The 7,590-nt window shown below is 39.6% G+C and overlaps 1 non-coding gene across 1 annotated transcript; it reads left to right on the top strand.

The window, feature by feature from the left end:
* Positions 1–239: 239 nt before the first annotated feature.
* Positions 240–346, top strand: LOC120093276 (U6 spliceosomal RNA). Its single transcript, XR_005486385.1, has one exon. It is a non-coding gene; the product is annotated as a U6 spliceosomal RNA (small nuclear RNA).
* Positions 347–7,590: the final 7,244 nt, after the last annotated feature.

Here is a 7,590-nt window from a genome sequence, read left to right as displayed (position 1 = left end):
ACAGAACAGAAAGGTTATTAGAAAAAAAGTGTAAAATAAATCCTAACTGCCAGTTTCAATGTTCATTGGTAATCTTAAAAAGCTGAGAAGTTTTCAGAAATATGATGCATATCACTGAATTACTGACCATGATTTATTGTGAACAAATCCTCTAGGAAATGTATTCTGAGTTCCCTCAGTAATGTGAAAGTTAGATGATCTTGAAGTAAGGCTAATTCGAACATTTAAAAAAAAATCTAGTGCTCGCTTCGGCAGCACATATACTAAAATTGGAACGATACAGAGAAGATTAGCATGGCCCCTGCGCAAGGATGACACGCAAATTCGTGAAGCATTCCATATTTTTTAGAAGCAATCAAGAAAGAACACATGGAAACAACCCTGGATATAGAAAACCAAAAGAAGAGACAAGGAGCTGTAGATACAAGCTTCACCAACAGAATACAAGAGATGGAAGAGAGAATCTCAGGAGCAGAAGATTCCATAGAAATCATTGACTCAACTGTCAAAGATAATGTAAAGCGGAAAAAGCTACTGGTCCAAAACATACAGGAAATCCAGGACTCAATGAGAAGATCAAACCTAAGGATAATAGGTATAGAAGAGAGTGAAGACTCCCAGCTAAAAGGACCAGTAAATATCTTCAACAAAATCATAGAAGAAAACTTCCCTAACCTAAAAAAAGAGATACCCATAGACATACAAGAAGCCTACAGAACTCCAAATAGATTGGACCAGAAAAGAAACACCTCCCGTCACATAATTGTCAAAACACCAAACGCACAAAATAAAGAAAGAATATTAAAAGCAGTAAGGGAAAAAGGTCAAGTAACATATAAAGGGAGACCTACCAGAATCACACCAGACTTCTCGCCAGAAACTATGAAGGCCAGAAGATCCTGGACTGATGTTATACAGACCCTAAGAGAACACAAATGCCAGCCCAGGTTACTGTATCCAGCAAAACTCTCAATTAACATTGATGGAGAAACCAAGATATTCCATGACAAAACCAAATTTACACAATATCTTTCTACAAATCCAGCACTACAAAGGATAATAAATGGTAAAGCCCAACATAAGGAGGCAAGCTATACCCTAGAAGAAGCAAGAAACTAATCGTCTTGGCAACAAAACAAAGAGAATGAAAGCACACAAACATAACCTCACAGCCAAATATGAATATAACGGGAAGCAATAATCACTATTCCTTAATATCTCTCAATATCAATGGCCTCATCTCCCCAATAAAAAGACATAGATTAACAAACTGGATACGCAACGAGGACCCTGCATTCTGCTACCTACAGGAAACACACCTCAGAGACAAAGACAGACACTACCTCAGAGTGAAAGGCTGAAAAACAACTTTCCAAGCAAATGGTCAGAAGAAAAAAGCTGGAGTAGCCATTCTAATATCAAATAAAATCAATTTTCAATTAAAAGTCATCAAAAAAGATAAGGAAGGACACTTCATATTCATCAAAGGAAAAATCAACCAAGATGAACTCTCAATCCTAAATGTCTATGCCCCAAATACAAGGGCACCTACATACGTAAAAGAAACCTTACTAAAGCTCAAAACACACATTGCACCTCACACAATAATAGTGGGAGATTTCAACACCCCACTCTCATCAATGGACAGATCATGGAAACAGAAATTAAACAGTGATGTCGACAGACTAAGAGAAGTCATGAGCCAAATGGACTTAACGGATATTTATAGAACATTCTATACTAAAGCAAAAGGATATACCTTCTTCTCAGCTCCTCATGGTACTTTCTCCAAAATTGACCATATAATTGGTCAAAAAACGGGCCTCAACAGGTACAGAAAGATAGAAATAATCCCATGCGTGCTATCGGACCACCACGGCCTAAAACTGGTCTTCAATAACAATAAGGGAAGAATGCCCACATATACGTGGAAATTGAACAATGCTCTACTCAATGATAACCTGGTCAAGGAAGAAATAAAGAAAGAAATTAAAAACTTTTTAGAATTTAATGAAAATGAAGATACAACATACTCAAACTTATGGGACACAATGAAAGCTGTGCTAAGAGGAAAACTCATAGCGCTGAGTGCCTGCAGAAAGAAACAGGAAAGAGCATATGTCAGCAGCTTGACAGCACACCTAAAAGCTCTAGAACAAAAAGAAGCAAATACACCCAGGAGGAGTAGAAGGCAGGAAATGATCAAACTCAGAGCTGAAATCAACCAAGTAGAAACAAAAAGGACCATAGAAAGAATCAACAGAACCAAAAGTTGGTTCTTTGAGAAAATCAACAAGATAGATAAACCCTTAGCCAGACTAAGGAGAGGACACAGAGAGTGCGTCCAAATTAACAAAATCAGAAATGAAAAGGGAGACATAACTACAGATTCGGAGGAAATTCAAAAAATCATCAGATCTTACTATAAAAACCTATATTCAACAAAATTTGAAAATCTTCAGGAAATGGACAATTTCCTAGACAGATACCAGGTATCGAAGTTAAATCAGGAACAGATAAACCAGTTAAACAACCCCATAATTCCTAAGGAAATAGAAGCAGTCATTAAAGGTCTCCTAACCAAAAAGAGCCCAGATCCAGACGGGTTTAGTGCAGAATTCTATCAAACCTTCATAGAAGACCTCGTACCAATATTATCCAAAATATTCCACAAAATTGAAACAGATGGAGCCCTACCGAATTCCTTCTATGAAGCCACAATTACTCTTATACCTAAACCACACAAAGACACAACAAAGAAAGAGAACTTCAGACCAATTTCCCTTATGAATATCGACGCAAAAATACTCAATAAAATTCTGGCAAACCGAATTCAAGAGCACATCAAAACAATCATCCACCATGACCATGTAGGCTTCATCCCAGGCATGCAGGGATGGTTTAATATATGGAAAACCATCAACGTGATCCATTATATAAACAAACTGAAAGAACAGAACAACATGATCATTTCATTAGATGCTGAGAAAGCATTTGACAAAATTCAACACCCCTTCACGATAAAAGTCCTGGAAAGAATAGGAATTCAAGGCCCATACCTAAACATAGTAAAAGCCATATACAGCAAACCAGTTGCTAACATTAAACTAAATGGAGAGAAACTTGAAGCAATCCCACTAAAATCAGGGACTAGACAAGGCTGCCCACTCTCTCCCTACTTATTCAATATAGGTCTTGAAGTCCTAGCCAGAGCAATCAGACAACAAAAGGAGATCAAAGGGATACAGATCGGAAAAGAAGAGGTCAAAATATCACTATTTGCAGATGACATGATAGTATATTTAAGTGATCCCAAAAGTTCCACCAGAGAACTACTAAAGCTGATAAACAACTTCAGCAAAGTGGCTGGGTATAAAATTAACTCAAATAAATCAGTTGCCTTCCTCTATACAAAAGAGAAACAAGCCGAGAAAGAAATTAGGGAAACGATACCCTTCATAATAGACCCAAATAATATAAAGTACCTCGGTGTGACTTTAACCAAGCAAGTAAAAGATCTGTACAATAAGAACTTCAAGACACTGAGGAAAGAAATTGAAGAAGACCTCAGAAGATGGAAAGATCTCCCATGCTCATGGATTGGCAGAATTAATATAGTAAAAATGGCCATTTTACCAAAAGCAATCTACAGATTCAATGCAATCCCCATCAAAATACCAATCCAATTCTTCAAAGAGTTAGACAGAACAATTTGCAAATTCATCTGGAATAACAAAAAACCCAGGATAGCTAAAGCTATCCTCAACAATAAAAGGACTTCAGGGGGAATCACTATCCCTGAACTCAAGCAGTATTACAGAGCAATAGTGATAAAAACTGCATGGTATTGGTACAAAGACAGACAGATAGACCAATGGAATAGAATTGAAGACCCAGAAATGAACCCACACACCTATGGTCACTTGATTTTTGACAAAGGAGCCAAAACCATCCAATGGAAAAAAGATAGCATTTTCAGCAAATGGTGCTGGTTCAACTGGAGGGCAACATGTAGAAGAATGCAGATCGATCCATGCTTATCACCCTGTACAAAGCTTAAGTCCAAGTGGATCAAACCAGACACACTCAAACTAATAGAAGAAAAACTAGGGAAGCATCTGGAACACATGGGCACTGGAAAAAATTTCCTGAACAAAACACCAATGGCTTATGCTCTAAGATCAAGAATCGACAAATGGGATCTCATAAAAATGCAAAGCTTCTGTAAGGCAAAGGACACTGTGGTTAGGACAAAACGGCAACCAACAGATTGGGAAAAGATCTTTAGCAATCCTACAACAGATAGAGGCCTTATATCCAAAATATACAAAGAACTCAAGAAGTTAGACCGCAGGGAAACAAATAACCCTATTAAAAAATGGGGTTCAGAGCTAAACAAAGAATTCACAGCTGAGGAATGCCGAATGACTGAGAAACACCTAAAGAAATGTTCAACATCTTTAGTCATAAGGGAAATGCAAATCAAAACAACCCTGAGATTTCACCTCACACCAGTGCGATTGACTAAGATCAAAAACTCAGGTGACAGCAGATGCTGGCGAGGATGTGGAGAAAGAGGAACACTCCTCCATTGTTGGTGGGGTTGCAGACTGGTAAAACCATTCTGGAAATCAGTCTGGAGGTTCCTCAGAAAATTGGACATTGAACTGCCTGAGGATCCAGCTATACCTCTCTTGGGCATATACCCAAAAGATGCCTCAACATATAAAAGAGACACGTGCTTCACTATGTTCATCGCAGCCTTTTTTATAATAGCCAGAAAATGGAAAGAACCCAGATGCCCTTCAACAGAGGAATGGATACAGAAAATGTGGTACATCTACACAATGGAATATTACTCAGCTATCAAAAACAACGAGTTTATGAAATTCGTAGGCAAATGGTTGGAACTGGAAAATATCATCCTGAGTGAGCTAACCCAATCACAGAAAGACGTACATGGTATGCACTCATTGATAAGTGGCTATTAGCCCAAATGCTTGAATTACCCTAGATCCCTAGAACAAACGAAACTCAAGACGGATGATCAAAATGTGAATGCTTCACTCCTTCTTTAAATGAGGAAAAAGAATACCCTTGGCAGGGAAGGGAGAAGCAAAGATTAAAACAGAGACTGAAGGAACACCCATTCAGAGCCTGCCCCACATGTGGCCCATACATATACAGCCACCCAATTAGACAAGATGGATGAAGCAAAGAAGTGCAGACCGACAGGAGCCGGATGTAGATCGCTCCTGAGAGACACAGCCAGAATACAGCAAATACAGAGGCGAATGCCAGCAGCAAACCACTGACCTGAGAATAGGTCCCCTATTGAAGGAATCAGAGAAAGAACTGGAAGAGCTTGAAGGGGCTCGAGACCCCATATGTACAACAATGCCAAGCAACCAGAGCTTCCAGAGAGTAAGCCACTACCTAAAGACTATACATGGACTGACCCTGGACTCTGACCCCATAGGTAGCAATGAATATCCTAGTAAGAGCACCAGTGGAAGGAGAAGCCCTGGGTCCTGCTAAGACTGAACCCCCAGTGAACTAGTCTATGGGGGGAGGGCGGCAATGGGGGGAGGGTTGGGAGGGGAACACCCATAAGGAAGGGGAGGGGGAGGGGGATGTTTGCCCGGAAACCGGGAAAGGGAATAACACTCGAAATGTATATAAGAAATACTCAAGTTAATAAAAAAAAAAAAAGAAAGAAAAAACAAAAAAAAATGCTTGGGACAATTGTGTAACTCGTGAAAAGAAAAAAAAATCTAAGCCAAGGTTGTCCTTTGACCCATTTATTTATGCTGTTGCACATACATGCAGAGACACAAATACATGTAATTTTAAGTATTGTTCTAAAAAGAGAGTGTGCAAGACAGTGATTTTGTTGTAGTCAACTTTAACAAAGAAACACACTCTGTGGAAATCTCAGTCGTAGTGCTGGGTCTAGTAACAGACATCTTCTGGCACAGGGAGTGTTCTCTTTCTTATTACTGTGATCAAACCATGATCAAACATGTCTGGAAGGGGAGCATTTCATATTACAGCATTCTGCCTACTGGCTTTCTTCCCCACATGCATGCTCAAGTAGCTTTCTTATATGGCCCAGACCTGCTGGCATGGAGTTGCACTCCCACGGCAACCATCAATCAAGACAATTCCTTACAGACATAGCCACTGGCCAATCTTATCTAGTCAGTCTCTCACTTGAAACTCCCTCAGATGACTTTGAGTTGTCAAGTTGACAGCTGATGCTAACAAGGACAGAGACATATAAAGTCATTCACCACGCCACATACTTCCTGCCTCAGAAATTCAGGGAAATCATCACAAAATACAGATGTCAGCAGAGAAAGAAACCTCCTAAATGTACCTTTCTTTCCTCCCACTCTGAAATGGGAGGCATATGGAAATCTACTTCATTAGCAGAGAATATATTGGTTCTGGGTCCTGACAATACATGGAGTTTAGCACACAAGGAGGTGGAGGTCTGTCTATCTGAGCCCCACCTCCACCAACCCTGCTATTCATACTGTAATTTAAACAGAAAGGCAAGTCTTTAGTTGAGGGACTAAGTGTCTCTTCTCTATTTGTTAAAGTCTGTTTGTGCTATTACAAAAAACACAGAGAATAGTTTATAATGAACAGAAACTTATTTTGGAAGGTAAGATCAACCACAGAGGCACCTTAAGATGTAATCAGCAATCACAAGCCACTGGGTGACAAGGTCAAGGAGGACTAGCATTTTATAAGGACCCCTTCCACCTGATAATAGTCTCAGTCTTAAAATAACAAACTCAATCCTGAGACAACTGTATTACTCCATCCATAAAGACAGAATCTGCCGAGCTTAACCACATCTTAAATCTCCCATCTGAATACGATTAAATGGTGATCTATTTGAGTATGAGTTTAGCAAGTAATTTACATTGAAAATAAAACTATCAGATATTTCCCCAGGAGATTTTTAACATAAATAGCTTTAAAATGGATTAGGAGAAAACCAAATATAAGTCCAGGCCAAGGGTCAAACCACTGTGCAGAAGGAATTAGTGTCACTGCCCAGAGTCAGCCTCTGGAGAAAAGTTTGCTTCTGAGGCTACTCTGATCATCTCAGGTCCCAGCCAGCTATGTATCCATGCAGAACCAACACCTGGCTGCAATGGTGGATGCCTTGGACCCAAAACAAAGCAACAGTACAAGAGAGACCTTGCATCTCTCACCAGGACTTGAGGTGGGGGCAGGAAGAAGAGTGTTTTACACACACACACACACACACACACACACACACACACACACACACACACACACACACCTTACTATCGCCTCGCTACCTACTCACTGTACTTTGGGTGCCTTTCTTTCCTTTTCTCAAGTTTTGAGTCAGGCTCTCCACTTGGTATCTGCTTTATGACTCTCAGCCATCCCTTTTGAATCCAACACTGTCACCTGTCCCTTAGATCTCAAGCCATTTGTTAAGTCAAGACTTACATTAAGATCCCTATTGTTCCACATTCATAAGAAAAAGACCAGACAAATTACTTCCTTGTCTATGGTAATCGCACTTATGTGTTATTCTGAAAT

Source organism: Rattus norvegicus, chromosome 6, assembly GCF_036323735.1.
Source record: "Rattus norvegicus strain BN/NHsdMcwi chromosome 6, GRCr8, whole genome shotgun sequence".
NCBI lineage: Eukaryota > Metazoa > Chordata > Mammalia > Rodentia > Muridae > Rattus > Rattus norvegicus.
This window is presented reverse-complemented; position numbering and strand designations above follow the sequence as displayed.